At 37.6% G+C, this 18,679-nt stretch overlaps 1 protein-coding gene across 9 annotated transcripts in view; it reads left to right on the plus strand.

The window, feature by feature from the left end:
• Positions 1 to 203: 203 nt before the first annotated feature.
• The window catches only part of LOC306886697 (protein numb homolog), a 71,782-nt gene continuing 53,306 nt past the window's right edge, over positions 204 to 18,679 (plus strand). For 8 of the 9 annotated variants that reach the window (XM_079444019.1, XM_079444016.1, XM_079444020.1 and 5 more), the window contains exon 1: positions 204 to 438. The gene's annotated coding sequence lies outside the window, so the exon portion shown is untranslated. Of the gene's footprint in view, positions 439 to 17,086; positions 17,114 to 18,679 lie in introns of those variants that run through there. The other variant, XM_079444015.1, reaches the window with a different exon arrangement.

Here is an 18,679-nt window from a genome sequence, read left to right on the forward strand (position 1 = left end):
TGTACTTTTGTACAAACAAACACACACACACACACACACACACACACACACATATATATATGTGTGTGTGTACATATACACATAATTAATATGCATATAAATCTATTCAATTATCTGTGTCTCTCGCTCTATATTAATTGGCTGGTGTTGTGAATGCTCCTCCCAGACAGATTGTGGATGTTGTGAATAATTAATGAGCGCTCGTGTCAGACTGTGACCCCGCCCAGCGCAGATCAGCGGCGGACGGCTGCTTGAACCCGGCGAACAGTCACTCAGGAGCGGGACACACACACACAGCCCGCTGAAGAGCTGCAGCGGGATCCAGTCATATCTTGGGGAATATAATATTTTATTTTCCTGATCGTGTAAATCTCCGCATCTCTCTGATCGGGTTCACTCACTTCATCTGTGGATATCTGAGCCGCCGCCGCTGAACAGGTGAGTCGGTTCACCTTTACCTTTCCATCTGAACGAGACGCCGATGAGGATGACGATCGGGTTCATGATTTTACAAACATAATAGTAATAATTATTATAACGACGGTTGATGATGTTGTTGTTAGCCAGCTAACGAGCTAACTGACTGTTTGACTTTGAGTTCATAACGTAGCATCCGGCTAAGTCAGCTGCTAACCAGAACCTAGCGAGATAACGTGACTCAAACGGATGTTTTGTGTGAGGTAAACAGTTTGCTGACTCTCGTGTGTTTCGTGTCCAGGGTCAAGCTTTGGTTAAGCGGTTTGTTGGCTCGGGCAGTTTTCTGAAGAGTTGCTAGCTCAGCTAGCCGGTTAGCAGCTCACCTGCCACTGGTTCACAACACTCAAACACTAAATACTCCACAACACTGTCGTGTATTCTGTTATTATGAGCAGCAGACTACAGGAATGTCTTTACGTTAGGAGTTCACGACTGGGCTATTGACATGTACCGCGCTGTAATTTCTTCTGCACAAGCTGCTTGTTCATGATTAGTGCTGCTGATGTTAAAGCTGGAGTTACTCAGCTTAGAGTGACATAAATCAGAAACTTAATGTCATTTTATGACTTTGTAATCCTCAGTTTGCTGCTACACCACAGCATCCCAGTGACTCTAAACAAGCAGTGTTTGCAGGTGTCACACTCCAGAATGATGGTCTGATTAGTGATGATTATATCTACAACAAATTAGTCACTTATATCTCCTACCAGCATCATGGGTCAGCCTGTCATTAACCCTGACATATGAAACAACACTCAGAAGATTTAAGTGTTTTTTTTTTTAATGGAACTGTTTATTGAATCTTTAGTGTCCTGCAGAGTTTAGCTCCAATTGCCTCAACACACCTGCTGGGAAGTTTCTAGTATGCCTAGTAAGAGCTTGATTAGCTGATTCAGGTGTGTTTAATTGGGGTTGGAGCTAAACTCTGCAGGACACCGGCCCTCCAGGACCGAGTTTGGACATAATATAAAATAAAAATGCATATGTGGTTTGTTATTGTTTAATATTTGAAACATTAGGCTTTTATGGCTCATATAGTAAGATGCATTAAGAATAAGTTGGAAAAAAACTAAATATGCAATTTGGTGCAGATGCTGATATTTTAGTAATATAAATCAGTGAGATCTTTATAACAGTATAGAAGATACTTAGCCTACATTAAATCATGTAAATATTGGTCGTCACTCTATCTCCAATAGTATGTCTCGGTCAGTAGGATGATATTCAGATGCTTAGTTTAATGATCAAAAGATGAAATGCAATGAAGATTGAGAGATGAACAATTAAATGTTCCTCCAAAGCCTGATGATCATATTTGAAACTCACTGATTCATCTAGAAAATGACGTCTGGATAATCAATTAAAGCAGACTTGCTTCCGTCTAGTAAGTGTTTGAAATATTACTAACAATATCAAAGTTATTCTTCAAGCTGTAAAAATCAGTAAAGGTTTCACAGCAAAAAAGGCACGAGCTGAAGATTTAAATTAACGTTTGTACAAGTATATTAAAAGATCTTTTACTTGCTAATAAAGTTTAAACTATAAATCAGACGAAAGAAGGCATGTAGTAGATCATGTTGATCATTTAGAGGCATTGGTGGACCAGTGTTGGATTTCCATTTGAAAACGAGCAGGTTTTGTTGTACCATACATGTTCACCTAGACTGGCATGAGGGTTTGGCTTTTCTTAAAAGTGTGGTGACAATCGGAAACGAATGCATCCGGTTGATGAGTCAGCAGAATGGGAGTCGCTGTCAAACTACACGCTTATGAAGGGGTTTCTTGCAAGATGAAGTCATTTGTCATTTCCTTATAGTGCTAGGCTTTGCCAAGATAGAAATCAAGAGGCAGCTCTTATCTGTTTACTCAGCTACCTTTGGTTCCAGCTCAGCGGTTAATCATTATTATGTCCAAAACTCTGTACCCTGACCGGCCTGGTTCATTCGGGTTATGTTTTGATATGATTGTGCTCAAGGTTGTACAGTTTTGCATGTGTAACCCTAATAAAATATGACACTGCAACTCATTTATTTAGTTATAAGGCTTTTTGAAGAAGGCCGTACACCGCTCTCTCTGTTGTGGATGATTAGGTTTTCCCTCCATTCCTGTAATTTATGAGAACTGCGTCCGCTCCGTTTCAGATTCTCTGTTTTATAGCTGCGTGTAAAGAGAGTGACGTGAGATATTACTGCTGTTTCTGCACATGGACTTTGGCCTGGTATGTGTCCAGTTCTCTTACTTAGTGCTGACATCACTTTCAATGACCGCACATTCATGAAATGTTATCTGGGAATCCAGCCATAGCCCTTTTTCACCAAAATGGTGCTGGTGCTTGGCCAGGGATCTGCGAATCTCCTTCAGAAGCAGCTCGCTTCAACTTTTGAGTAGTTTAATTCAGTGTATTTGAAGTCAAAAGTTATTTAAAATCAGGATGAAACCATGACAGATGGTTACTTCCATAGTGTGATGCAAAAAAATGTTGGTTTGAACATCGGTTGTTGATTGGATGGAGGTAGATGTGAATGTGAGCATACAGTCGATTGTAAGAAAGGGTGGAGTTTAAGTGAGCTAAATGATTGGAGAGGTCTGGTGTACGTCACCAGAGAGAAGTCTGCCATTTTGCAGGAAGATCCAGTTATGAAAGACAAAAAAAGACAAGGTCCAAAACAATAAGGCATGGATAAATTGTGCACAATACAATCAATGATTAAAAAAAAACAGAAAAGTGAATTTTCATTTAATGCCGACTTAAAATACTGTACATATTCACTAAAAAACCCACAAGGGTTTACATTAAACTTTTTCAGCTATGACAGCTTTTAATTAATTTATATTCAACCAGAGGAACTTATTTTGTTGCATAAACATGATTTATTTTGTAATGTACAAAAAATATAATGTAATATTATGTCAACAGAACAGAAAATAATGTTTGCAATGCATTTTCCCCGTAGTTGCATGAATGTCTATTTGAGAGGACTCATGTTGTAGCTTTGAAATGAACCATCACTGCACTTGGAGCCTTATCAAATTGCAGAATAATGCAATGAAGTCTCAAGCATCGTTAATGCTTATGCTAATAGAGACATTTTTTTCTTAAGGTATTATGCAGATCATCTGCATTCAGACCCAGGATTTGGCTTTACAGGAACACTATGCTGGTGTTAATGAGAACTCTTGACTTGAACGGTGTGTTGAAATCCCTGCCAGCCTCACCCATCAGCATGTCGCAAGAGCAAGAACGATCCACTCGCACACTGAAGAAATTCACATTCCTGTGAAGCTCGTCACTGCTGATGTCATTACTAACCAATTCATGTTACTAAAACTACACCTGACGGCAGTCCTGCTGCTTTTTGAATTTGAAGATCAAGGTCAATTTAACTTCATTTGTCTTCTGGAAATCATGTAAGTATCTTCTGTAGCTTCTGAAGGGCAGTACTAAATGAAAAAATATGATATTTAGGCTAAACATTTCAGAGACATGTTCTTAATGTAACTCATAACATATTACATGCACGCACAGTTTTAAGGCAGCTTTAATCGCCTTTTTGGTAACTTCATGCCTTAACTTGTAGTTCATTTATTAGTTAATTATCATTTTGACTTAATCCTTTTCTTTATTTGAAGGCTGAAATGTGAGGTTAGGGTTAGTGATATCTTCTCAATAACCTGCACACGTAACGTCCTGTGGCAAGGCTTTGACGCTGGTTTCCTGGTAAGAGCGGCGGGGAAGCCGCTCACATTTTGGCTCCGTGTCAGAAGCAGGCTTGATCCTGACGGAGGCCAGAGAGCTTACCGAAGGCTCCTCGCTGTCATGAAATCTGTTCTGTTTGCTGCATCACGGTTCGCTTGGAATTTCAGCAGGACTGGTTGTGTAACACGAGGCTTGCTAGTGTTGCTTTTGACGTTACTGCAGAGCGTTGCTTTTGCAACTGAGGTGAAGTCAGGATGTTTCCTGTGGTTTGTTTACTGGCAGAGTGTTTCTATTTACAGGTTTTGTCGTTTGAGCTTCATTTGGTCTTTTCCTGCCTGTAGTCACTAGCAATTTTGTCAGATTTGTTGCAAAACATGCTTATTTTTTTTATTCTTGGCTACATTGTAAAAATGCAGCTCTGCGTTGTTGGCTGAAGATTGCTGATGCAGACGTTTGTTTCAACACTGATGACTCAAATGTGAACGCGCGCACAAGCACATATTGTACTTTCCAAGAACTCGCTCCCTCTCTCCCTCCCTCATATAAGACTAGAGTAACGTGGGAAGAATGTGCATTCCTTTCCTGAGGAGGTGGAGAAGTAGGAAGAGGAGGGGATGGCAGTCTGGAGACGAGTGTGTTTCCTCTGCCTCGCATCAGTGGACTGTCTTCAGCCGTTCAGTCTTTTATCAGAGATCCAGGCCTGTGAGATGAGTCACATCGCTTCTCTCACACCCTTTCCACTGAAATGGTGATGGTGCAGAACTTTCCCAGGAACGGCCAGTGTTTAAACTAATACTTTTAAAAGTATTTTACTTTATAAATTGACCACAAACTAGTTTTGAGAACAGCCAAAGTAATTGAATTCAATGAATTTGTGATTTTAGCTGGCTTTGATCTCAAGTGGTAGTTTAAATAAATTAGAATCTGTTTTGCTCACCAAGGCTGGACTTATTTGATTTAAAAATACAGTAAAATATATATTAATATTTTGAAATATTATTACGGTTTAAAATAAGTGTGTTGTGTTTGAATGCATTTTAAATGTAATTTATTTCATGTGATCAAAACTGAATTTCGGCATCATTACTCCAGTCTTCAATGCCACATAATCCTTCATAAATCAGTCTATCAGACCTGCCAACCTTTACACATTATGCGTATCGGCTACACATTTTGACCTCAAAGTACACGATTTGTCACTCTAAACTACGCAAAAACCTGGTGACGCCTCTGTCCACGCACAGTATTCAGAACAAGCAACAGAAAAAGATGGAGTATACAGAAGTGTACTGGAGTTAAAAAAAAAAAAATAGCATTTAAAAATAGCAAAAAAAAAAATAAACTGTGGTTAAAAAAACTGCGATATTTATTGAACTGTGTGCTAACTGTATTGTTGCCTCCCTACTGTTTACTCTAAAATACTGTATAGCTGGAATATCACAAAGCCTGCATAGCACTTCATTTTTTATAACAAGGGATTTTTGACCAAATATATTTCATCTTGATTTTTGTAAAATGTTTCAAGATGTAAAAAAAAATTTTTTTGTGTGAAAAATTACAGTTTTGGACCTATAAGGCAAAACAATTTATTTTAACTACAAATGAGCATGTAAAACAAATATCTTTTAAAAGAAATTCCGCATGGAGCATGCCCCTGATTCGTGCAATATTCGTGCACGGGGAAGTCGTGGCCTAATGGTTAGAGAATTGGACTCGTAATCGAAAGGTTGCGGGTTCGAGTCCCCGGAGTGAATGTCCAGCGCTCTCTCCACCCTCAATACCACGACTGAGGTGCCCTTGAGCAAGGCACCGAACCCCCAACTGCTCCCCGGGCGCAGTAGCATAAATGGCTGCCCACTGCTCCGGGTGTGTGTTCACGGTGTGTGTGTGTGTGTGTGCATTTGTTCACTACTCACTGCTGTGTGTGTGCACTTGGATGGGTTAAACGCAGAGCACCAATTTCGAGTATGGGTCACCATACTTGACAATACGTCACGACTTTTCTTTTTTACTTCTCACCTTTCTCCCCTTTACCTGTTTGCATCTCTGACTAAATCTCGCAACCTTGCAACAATAGAAATGTCATTTACCATCACTTTTGATTAGCTAATTTAATGGAATGCATTTTTTTTTTCTCTCAAATAAAATCATACTGACCCCAAATTTTTTACGTAGTGAAAAAAAAAAAAAGTCTTGGCATTCAATTCACACGTGTGATATTTGAAATGTTTTTAGATGTGGATGGAGTAAATGCAGTCAGTAATAGAAACAGGGCATCGATTAACTGAATGCATGTGACCTCAGGCTGCTGCAGTGTAAACAGTTACACCGATTATACTGGGAGTGATCGAATTTAGCTTTACATTTGTTTTAGTATTTATTAACTTTTTTCATTTTTTTATTTTAAGTAATGTTGCTATGTGCATTTTTGTTTTTTAAATATTTCTATTTAGCTATTTCTTTTTTATTTCAGGTTCAGTAGTTTTTAGTACTCCAGCTTATTTCATTTCAGCTAGTTGCCAAGCCAATATTTTCTCAATTAAGTTTTTCCCATCTTTCAGTTTTATTTTAATTAAAGAAAACAATTTCCGTGAGGAAATTATTCCCACACCCATTTGGTGGGAATGGGGCCAGCTTGGGCACTCTGCCGGTAGAAAAGGGTGCACGGGACCTGATAGAGGCATTGTGAGCTCGCTGCATTCTTCAGTCGACTGAACACAAGCCCTCGCTGTGCTTCAGCAGCAATCACCTGCCCTCGGTAAGCGATCGGTGTCGGGCGGCTGCAGCTCTTCTGGAGTCCTGATCAGAGCTGCTATTTACGGAGCGCACTGCTTCAAAGCAATCAAACCTCTGCGGTCTGTGCTGCTGGGTAATTTTCCATTATTTGGACTTCTTTTGCTCTGCTGGACGCATTTGTCCGTGGAACGGCGATCTCTCCGTGGCTTCTCATGCAATACAGTCTCCATTGTTTTGGATGACAGACAATGAGTTCTTTCAGTTTGTTCAATTGAAGTTGTGAGCCTAGAGGGAGAGAGATGGCTGGATTGGTGGCTTCAGGTGTCACTCAGGCGCAGCGCAGTCACCCAGAAGGAGAATGTTAAATCCCACAGGCCTCGCCGGGCCTCCTTGAGTGGACGGACTGGTCGGACGGGGTGTGATGAAATCTTCTCTCTGGTTTGAACCGGCACACTATGAGTCACACAGGCTCCGGTTACCTGTTCTTTCAATATTGTCTGTCTGTCTTGCACCCCAGAGCATTTCCTATCTGTTTTGGTTGAGTTTGATTTGGACACTTTAAAATAACCTAAACTCTTTGAGGAACCGAACGAGGCTTTAACAAACGCTTAGTGCTTACATCAAATAGGACTTTGTGAAGCTGTTGCTGTTGAAGTCGTAGGACAATCTTAATACTATTACTATTAATAAAATGATTAAAACTAGATTTTTTTAAAGATTTATCACGTTTTTTCATCCATGCTTTAACTGTAAACCTCTGTCATGCAGCGCTTTGTTTGCCTAACTAAAAGAAATGGTTAAATTTTCACTTGATTAACAATTTAATCTTTTAAAATGTAATGTTTTTGAAAATAAATTTGTATTAAATCATAAATCCATAAACGTCAGGGAAAAAAAATAAAAGATTTTGACCCAATTGTTGTAAAATGTTCATTAAATTGTTAAAACGTGAAAATGTGAATTGAATGGATTAAAAAAAATGCTTTTTGATTTTTTAAATATAATTAAATCATTAAAATGGAATCCAGAAATATTAAAAGATTAAAAAAATTGTTAATTCCTAAAATTAAATAAATTTAGGGAAAAAAAAGTCCCTATAAAAATTAATTTTTTTGGTTAAACATTTAATAAATTCTTGCTAAATTGTAAGTCTAATTATTGAAATAAATTAGGCATGCTTTTTGATGAATAAAATCCTGAAAAATTAAATTGTGAAAAACTGAATTTGGGGAAAAAAATAATATGAAGGAAAAAGAAGCATGTTTAAAAAATATATTAAAGTTTTTTCATTATGACATTATTTTAATTGACAGTTATACATGTTTCCCCCCCAAAAATGTTTTTTTTTTACTTCCCAATGGTACAAAATATATAGTGTATTTCCTTAATTGTATTTTGTGAAATATGACCCAAACATGTTCCTTACATTTGTGTAATATTCAGAAATGTAGGTTTTTCAGTCTGGTGAATGGTCTTAAGGCTTGTTGGTTTCATTCGGGATGGATGGGTTGTGTGATTTTAGTCTCAGGTTTGAGATGTATTTGTTGCTGGACTGGCAGAGCCTGAATTAAACATGAGTACAGCCTTCAGAGAGGCTCTGGTTTCAGTAGGGCATTTAACAAACACAGTTTACTCTGACAAGACCTGCTTGAGCTCCCTTAAGATAATCAACATAACTTTTGTAAAATGACCTGCCTCTGACTAGCACTATCAACAGCAGACACAGGCTTGGTGTGTACCGGCCACTGTAACAATTAAAAAAAAAATAGTTTATATGCATTCAAATAATTAGACATGCTAAAACACAGAATTTGGTAACAATAAAACGTAAGGTGAGAATTTCATATGACCCTAAACTTAATTTTTGTTACATGTATACAATTTAACATTAATTTAGTAAAAGCTTCATGATTTTAATTAATTACATTTTGATTAATAAAATTTAATTTGACCATTAAAAAGGAGTCCAGAAAAATTAAAACTAAAAATAAAAAACGGAATCCAGAAAAATTTTAACGGAAAATCTAAAATCTACTGAATTTGGGGAAAAATAAAACTGATTTCAAAGGGCCCTATTTTACTGCAATTCTTTTTTTATTGATGTCAACACAACGAGGATGTAAGAAAATTGTACAAGACTGTAAGAACATTAGACTAATGTGACTCATTCACACATACTGATATAAACTTAACAGCATTTTTCTATTTCCAGACATTAGGGAGTTTCAACTGTATGTGTGACTGGCTGTGAGAGGATTCAGTCGTATTAGATCTCGGCTGCTGTTACCCCAGAGTCATGTCAGATACTCATTATTAATTTATAGGAAGATTCCATCATCTGATAAAACCAAAAAACTATCAGTCTCATTTACGAGTTTGTATGTGTGTTTAAGCCATGCTTCCTGAACAGAGTCTGTGTCAGCTTTTTAAAGTATCAGGAGTGAGGAAACTGGCTCATCTACGTGAGTTCCTGATGGAATGGGGATCAACCAGACCGTCTGGTTATATTTTTGAGAATACTGAATTTGACTCTTTTTGTCTGTTTTCTTAACAACTTAATTTCATAATGCGCTCAGTTGAATGATTAAGTGATTCGTTTAGATTTATTATTTCATATTAGAGTTGACTATTTTTTTTAAAGAAAAATCTCATAGCGTTAATTGAAAATCAGTTAATTGCTGTGTAATAGTATGTAGGGGCCTATGGTTTTCATGATGTGGAGAACACAGACAGAATCGCAAAATATATTCATAAAAACGGAGCTTAGTGCACAACAAAGAATATCATAATTTGGTAAAATTTTATAATAAACATAAAAATCAGTTGGTGATATGGACTAGTTTCTATGAATATGAAAGCACAAAAAGACTGTTATTGAAATCTGAAACCTGCATGCATGTAGGACTAGGTAAAAAATATTGATTTCTCGATTTTTTTTTTTTTTAATGGATTCTCGTATTTACTAAATTTATATTGATTCTTAAATCCCTCAGAATCGATTAGTCCAGCTTGTTTTCAGTTAACCCCGTTGGGTCTGAGGGTGTTTTGGGGGCCTGGAGAAGTTTTGACATGCCCTGACATTTGTGCTTTTTTCAGTTGCTTATAAAAAATATAAATGGCTAAAGTCTAATAACACTGTAAACAGCACAAACTGGGCTACAATAATATGTTAGCAGCATTTATGTACATCATTGTGTTTTTGAGAAATCAACGTTTATGCGTGGTTAGTGAAAAACTAAAATTTTGAAGTCACTGAAATAAGACCATAAAACACATACAGAACAATTGTTCACAAGAACTGGATCTTGTAGCCTAGAATTTTTGCTTCAAAATTATGTGAAAATCATCTCATTTGCTCACAGAAAACAATACATTGATTTAAATTTTTAAAGACATGTTTTGTGATTGAAAGCCAATATGCGAGGGAGTGGTAATGGTCTTGAATATTAAGTGGTTTTCACCTGAGAGACAAAGGGCCCTCCCCTAAAGGCTAGGGGCCCATCAGTGTGACTGTGACTTTGAGGCAGGCAAGAGAGAATGTGAGGAGATTGAAAAAATGGGTTTTTAAAATTATTTGTATTTTATTTACAACACAGTATAATCAAAGCATACATAATGAAGGTCAAAGACCCATTATTGTGCACACTGATCTAACCACAGAGATGTGAACAGACTTTGAGTCATTCCTGCAACAGATTCTGTTCAACAAGTGAAACAAATAACACAAATATCAGGTATGATTTATTTAAGTGTTTCTGCTACTTTCCATTGATTCAAGAAGAAAAAAACATTATCAGTAGTCAAGGATCTTGTTTTACCAAAGAATATCAGTGTAGTTGAACTTCTGATGTTGGTGCAGCGCTCTCAGAGGAAAACTGTTGGAAGAGACTGAAAGTCAGCAGGATTCATCATCTGTGGTGAAGGTGTCTGATTCAATAAAATACAAACAACCAAAAAAAGAGAAAAAAACATTTGTGAGCATGTTTATATCAGGAGCATATACATATATATACAGTGGGTACGGAAAGTATTCAGACCCCCTTAAATTTTTCACTCTGTTACATTGCAGCCATTTCCTCATTAATGTACACACAGCACCCCATATTGACAGAATTGTTGACATTTTTGCAGATTTATTAAAATAGAAAAACTGAAATATCACATGGTCCTAAGTATTCAGACCCTTTGCTGTGACACTCATATATTTAACTCAGGTGCTGTCCATTTCTTCTGATCATCCTTGAGATGGTTCTACACCTTCATTTGAGTCCAGCTGTGTTTGATTATACTGACTGGACTTGATTAGGAAAGCCACACACCTGTCTATATAAGACCTTACAGCTCACAGTGCATGTCAGAGCAAATGAGAATCATGAGGTCAAAGGAACTGCCTGAAGAGCTCAGAGACAGAATTGTGGCAAGGCACAGATCTGGCCAAGGTTACAAAAAAATTTCTGCTGCACTTAAGGTTCCTAAGAGCACAGTGGCCTCTATAATCCTTAAATGGAAGACGTTTGGAATGACCAGAACCCTTCCTAGAGCTGGCCGTCCGGCCAAACTGCGCTATCGGGGGAGAAGAGCCTTGGTGAGAGAGGTAAAGAAGAACCCAAAGATCACTGTGGCTGAGCTCCAGAGATGCAGTCGGGAGATGGGAGAAAGTTGTAGAAAGTCAACCATCACTGCAGCCCTCCACCAGTCGGGGCTTTATGGCAGAGTGGCCCGACGGAAGCCTCTCCTCAGTGCAAGACACATGAAAGCCCGCATGGAGTTTGCTAAAAAACACCTGAAGATTCTCTGGTCTGATGAGACCAAGATAGAACTTTTTGGCTTTAATTCTAAGCGGTATGTGTGGAGAAAACCAGGCACTGCTCATCACCTGTCCAATACAGTCCCAACAGTGAAGCATGGTGGTGGCAGCATCATGCTGTGGGGGTGTTTTTCAGCTGCAGGGACAGGACGACCGGTTGTAATCGAGGGAAAGAGGAATGCGGCCAAGTACAGGGATATCCTGGACGAAAACCTTCTCCAGAGTGCTCAGGACCTCAGACTGGGCCGAAGGTTTACCTTCCAACAAGACAATGACCCTAAGCACACAGCTAAAATAACGAAGGAGTGGCTTCACAACAACTCCGTGACTGTTCTTGAATGGCCCAGCCAGAGCCCTGACTTAAACCCAATTGAGCATCTCTGGAGAGACCTAAAAATGGCTGTCCACCAACGTTTACCATCCAACCTGACAGAACTGGAGAGGATCTGCAAGGAGGAATGGCAGAGGATCCCCAAATCCAGGTGTGAAAAACTTGTTGCATCTTTCCCAAAAGACTCATGGCTGTATTAGATCAAAAGGGTGCTTCTACTAAATACTGAGCAAAGGGTCTGAATACTTAGGACCATGTGATATTTCAGTTTTTCTTTTTTAATAAATCTGCAAAAATGTCAACAATTCTGTGTTTTTCTGTCAATATGGGGTGCTGTGTGTACATTTAATGAGGGAAAAAAAATGAACTTAAATGATTTTAGCAAATGGCTGCAATATAACAAAGAGTGAAAAATTTAAGGGGGTCTGAATACTTTCCGTACCCACTATATATATGTATATGTTTTGTAGCCATAGACTCATGCATGCTTTATATTATCGTAAAAAAAAGGCATTTTATTTTTGAGAAACTAATTATTATTGTTTAGCACACTTAAAATCAATTTTTGAAAAGAGTAGGCTATTAATAATAAATATGTTCTAAACATACTTAGACTCGTAGCATTCATCATGTTACAATGTACTCTCATATTACTTTTATTGTTTTATATGGAGCAAGAAAACATACTCGTGCCGTAAGAAATTTAAATACAATTAATTGCCCATCATATTCAAAATGGTTTACTGGATTTCAAACATTTTAGTCAGGAATTATAGTTTGGGGAAAACCCAACTATGATTTTGTAGACGCATAGCCATCCTGAACATAATGTATGATTTTATAGTAAAGAAGATATGATTCTGCAGTCATAGACTCACGCATGCTTTGTACTATAAAAGGATGTACTTCGTACTATAAAAAATATATTTTATATCTGAGAACTAATTGTTATCGTTTAGCATGCTAATAAAATATATTTGTGAACAGATTATTAATAATAAACATGGTCTAAACTTTCTTAGATGCGTAGCATTCATCCTGTTGTAGTTTGGGAAAACCCCAACTAGTAATGTTCAAGTTTGTCACAATAATACGTTAACTAATGCAAAACATAAACATCGATCTTCTCTACTTGATGAACTCTTGTTCTTATTTTGAGGGAAATCCAGTCTTTACTCAGCGCGTCTTCTTCCAGAAACGAACAGTATTGCAGAACTCTTCACTCCTGACTCTTTGTTTATGTTGGGCGTCTCCATGCGCGCGCGGATCACGTGGTTATTTACTAAAAATCTTTGTAAAAATTATTTGATTATCTATTAATATTAATTAATGTGTTTATTATTATTAATGTTTTATTTATTGATTTTTTTAAGTCTACCAAGGGGTGGGTTTTACATTTGTACAGCTGATTTTTGTTTTGCACTACTGTTCGACAAAATAAAACTCAATAAACAGTTGTTAACAAAAAAAAGAAAACAGTTTCAGCACGAAATAAACATGAATGAACATCCGAAGGAATGTTAAAAGAAAGAGTGCAGCTTACCGAAATCCGTATCCTGTCTCATGTAATCGCTCAATCAGTGATTCAACCGCGGAAATGCATCAATGTAGCAGCTTGTAAACAATGTCACGTAACGTCGGCAATCAAATCGAAATCTTGTGAGATGGAATCGTGAATTTGTCTCAATCTAGCGGATCAGATCTGTCTTATTCTAACTAAATTTTTCATTAAAAGTAAGAATTTGATAGAAAAGATGTTGCATGCATAAATGCACTTATAAAGGTAAAATATTGCCCTGGAAATCAATTAAAAGGGACAGATATCACCCCTTAATTAAAAAAAATAAATAAAAAATCACTGTGGGGAATTGACCACTGCACAGAATATGAAGATCTTTGGGAGTCAGCTGTCCACGACAGGCCTAAACCAGCCAACATACCAGCACAAAAACACACTCCGCTAAACACTGTCCAATAATCTGTATCAACAAAATTTCAGAAAAATATATCGCACAGCCCTACTGTGATCTAGACCCTAATCTGCTGATACAGAGAGTGTGCAGGAACACTTTCATCACACCTCCCACAACACCAGAGTACAGCAATGTTACTGTATGGATCAACCTAAATTCAGAGTCTAAAGTCAGAAATCACAAAGCGGGAAATCACAAAGCGGGGTTTATATATTGTCAGGCCATTATTATTATTGATGCATGCATACATGGTCGACTTTTTAGGAAGAAACCTTTAGCAATCCTGCGATTTCTTCAGGCTGTGTTTTCTATCCCAAATGCTTCCTCTTTCTGTTTCCTTCTCTCTGACTCTCTTCATGAATGTCTTTCCTGTCAGCATTGAGGAACTGGCAGTGACTGGATAGTAGGGCTGTGCGATAAATCAAATAGCAATTGCGATTTGAGACGTTGCGATTTGCTAATCACAAAGCCTGTGATGTGGACGCGATATTACTCTGTTCCATAGCATATGACTGCCAGCCTTGAGTGACAGACTTATTAACCAATAGAATGAGCGCACCTCTGTTCTCCCCAATCAGCACTGCTCTAGCCAACTGCGTAAACACCCACCATTTAAAAAGGGTCAGATCGAAAGTTAGGCAAATTAAAACGAAAGAAAAACGTATGTAACTACAGCTTCGAAATGACAGAGAACAAACAAAAAAGGTAATTTACAAGAGCTCCCTTATCGGTTCTGCGTTCAGTACTGGAGAATAAAAGATACATTTTTATATGTTTTTATTAGTAGGCTACATGAACCTTATCTTACACATTTTATCTCCCCAACAGATTCATTTGAAATAAGTTTATAATGCATTTTCTCTGAATGCTTCTCATACTCGCTCCGCTCTGCCCCACGCTGCGCGTCTCACGGACGAGCCGTTTACACGCAGCCTGTCTCGTAATGCTCTTTTATACTTTTATACTCGCGGTCTCGCGCCCGGTTCTATGGAAAGCCAAAGTGGTCATAAACGCCTGCTCGGGCATCTGATTGCACACTGACACGTCAAAAGTATACGATTTGACCACAAACCGTGCGTTCTTAGCACGTGCTTTGGGTTTTGTGTATCAAAACGTGTGTCCTCGACGTGTGATTTCCTATAAAACGCACGTTCTTGACGCGCGCTTTGGAGTCACCAAAAATTCGTGTTTTTGACGTGCGTTTATCATAACAGGAAATGGGTGTCAAAAATGCCCGTTTTTGGTGACTTCAAACCGTGCGTCTACACCGTCGCTTTTGACGTGTCAGTGTGCAATCATACGCCCGAGCAGGCGTTTATGACCACTTTGGTTCTGCTCCGCAAGTCTCTCACGAGCGCATCTGGCAATATGGACGAGGCCTGACGCACGCGCGCAACCTGAGTCAACTCGCGCCTGGCTCCGCGTTTAAAATTAATGTAAATTAATTCTAACTGCTTGCCAATTTCACTCGGATCAAATTAAACTTTCAGCACATTTCCCACTTGTTCTTAAAATCCCAAATACTTAAAAATGAATGAATCAGCCCGTGTAACATGTAATACTTTAGTAATTGACTAAAGAAATACAGTTCTTTATTTATAAAACATAAACAAATCTTTCCTGTGAAATTCAGTAATTCTGTAAAAGTAGTAATACCATTATAATCTTCCCTGCAGGACAAACAAAACAAACAAAAAAACAGTAGAATCCCTCCCAAAACACAATAGAAAATGTAAAGGATTTAAGGGTTATAATGGGAATTGTATTGGTTTTAATGTAAACTATAATGCATTCTATTGGTGGGATGTAATCAAAGTCTCTTTATATAGTCTTTCATGTAATCTAGCAGATGGCAACCAATAGAACAACAGTAATTCCTATTGGAATAATGCCCAAAACAAAAAGGAATTTTGTATTGGTTTTTATGGAAACTGTAAGAATTTCTGTGATGGTTTCTATTGTTTTGGGGTTTTTTTCAGCAGGGTAACGATACTCATACTGTCCTGCACATTATTGACAATATTGAGCTGAAGCTTGACTTTGCAAATTTAAAATCGCAAATCAAATCGTAATATCTGTCAAAAGAAATGCAATTAGATATTTTCCCCAAATCGCACAGCCCTACTGGATAGGCTTGTGCATGTTTTAAATGAGATCAAATTCACTGTACTCTTTCTCTCATACAAACACATTAGGCCGACCTTTCCAATACATCACTTATTAACTACAGTGTTTTGCTTCTTTAACAGGAATGTCCTGCGGCCTTGTGCTTCAAAGTTTGCATTTCTACCAAACATTTACATATTGCATGGTTTTAATGAAACTGTACATATATCATGTTTTCTGCTCAAGTTGAGCAGAAAAAGCATATTACATTCAAATTGAGTTGTAGAACAAGAACTGCAAATCCTTGATTTCATTAGATATCAAAGTCTACTTTCTATTATTTGATGTTGTCCTGAGGAGTTCAAGTTTATTTGTATAGTGCTTTTTACGATACAAATCGTTGCAAAGCAGCTCTACAGGAAATTAAGTTTCCACAATATATTTATATATTGCAGAACCTTAATATATTTATCTTATGGCAAAATTTGGTAATTCTGTATGTTGTCTGAGCATTGGCATCCTCTGACGTCCTCTGAGGGGTTGGCATTATCTTTTCTCAGGTGTTCGGTCATCTCAGATCATGTAATGGTTAGATCCAGACTGAAGCTTCTATAATTCCTAGTTACCACGGGATGTTAATCCCGTGACAGAAACAGAGAAACAAATAGAGACATAAATAGCGTAGCTGCTGTTCCATCTAAGCAAAAATGATTTGTTCAACCCAAGCTAAAGAATAATAATAATGCACATTTGATCAGATATAACTGCAGTACAAGATTATAAGAATGCTTGGCTAAAGAGATGTGTCTTTAAACTAGATTTAAACCGAGAGAGTGTGTCTGAACCCCGAATGTTATCAGGAAGGCTATTCCAGAGTTTGGGAGCCAAATGTGAAAAAGCTCTACCTCCTTTAGTGGACTTTGCTATCCTAGGTACTGCGACCTTAGGGAGCGGGTTGGATTGTAGCGTGGTAGAAGACAAGTTAGGTACGTAGGAGCTAAACCAATTTGGGGCCTTATAGGCAAGTAATAATATTTTGTAAATGATACGTAACTTAATAGGTAGCCAGTGCAGAGACTGTAAAATTGGGGTAATATGATCATATTTTCTTGACCTGGTAAGAACTCTAGCCGCTGCATTCTGGACTATCTGTAGCTTGTTTATTGAAGATGCAGGACAACCAGCTAGCAGTGCATTACAATAGTCCAGTCTAGAGGTCATGAATGCATGAACTAGCTTTTCTGCATCAGAAACAGGTAGCATGTTTCGAAGCTTGGCAATGTTTCTTAGATGGAAGAATGCTGTTTTTGTAACATGGGAAATATGATTTTCAAAGGACAAGTTGCTGTCTAATATAACACCCAGATTTTTTACTTTAGAGGATGTAACAGTGTATCCGTCTAGTTGCAAATTATAATCCAAGAGATTCTGTGTACTGTTTTTTTTTTTTTTTTTTTTTTTTTTTTTTTTGGTCCAATAAGTAATATCTCTGTCTTATCTGAATTTAATAGGAGGAAATTATTGTCTTATTAATCTTTTATATTTTTTACACAATCTATTAGCTTAGTTTAGAAGTTTCATCTGGTCTTGTTAAGATATATAGTTGAGTATCATCAGCATAACAATGAAAACTAATCCCGTATTTTCTCATAATATTACCAAGAGGCAACATGTATATTGAAAATAGCAGAGGACCTAGGACAGATCCTTGTGGTATTCCATACTTTACTGGTGATAATTGAGATGACTCCCCATTTAAATGAACAAAGTGGTAGCGATCGGACAGGTAGGATCTAAACCACCTTAAAGCCTGCCCTTGAATACCAGTATAGTTTTGTAATCGATCTATGAGTGTGTCATGGTCTATAGTGTCGAATGCAGCACTAAGATCAAGTAATACTAGCAATGAGATGCAGCCTTGATCTGAAGCAAGAAGCAAGTCATTTGTAATTTCAACAAGTGCAGTTTCTGTACTATGGTGAGGCCTGAAACCTGACTGAAATTCTTCATACAGATAATTTTTTGCAAGAAGGAGCACAATTGAGCAGACACAACTTTTTCTAAAATTTTTTTACATAAACGGAAGATTTGAAATGGGTCTGTAATTTGCCAGGTCATTAGAATCTAGTTGTGGTTTCTTAATAAGAGGCTTAATAACCGCCAGCTTGAATGGTTTTGGGACGTGACCTAAAGATAACGATGAGTGAATAATATTGAGAAGCGGTTCTTCTGCTACAGGTAACAACTCTTTCAGTAGTTTAGTGGGTACAGGATCTAATAAACATGTTGTTGGTTTAGATGCACTGATAAGTTTATTTAGCTCTTCCTGTCCTATAGTTGTAAAGCACTGCAGTTTTTCTTTGGGTGCGATGAGTGAAGCTGAAATACTAGACGCAGTAGAATTTACATTTGTTATTGTATTTCTGATGTTATCTATTTTATCAGTAAAGAAATTCATAAATTCATTGAGGGAATATTTAGATCGAGTGGCGTCTGTTTATTTGTTAATCTAGCCACTGTGCTAAATAAGAACCTTGGACTGTTTTGGTTAT

This window comes from Barbus barbus (assembly GCF_936440315.1).
Source record: "Barbus barbus genome assembly, chromosome: 20".
Classification (NCBI taxonomy): Eukaryota; Metazoa; Chordata; class Actinopteri; order Cypriniformes; family Cyprinidae; genus Barbus; species Barbus barbus.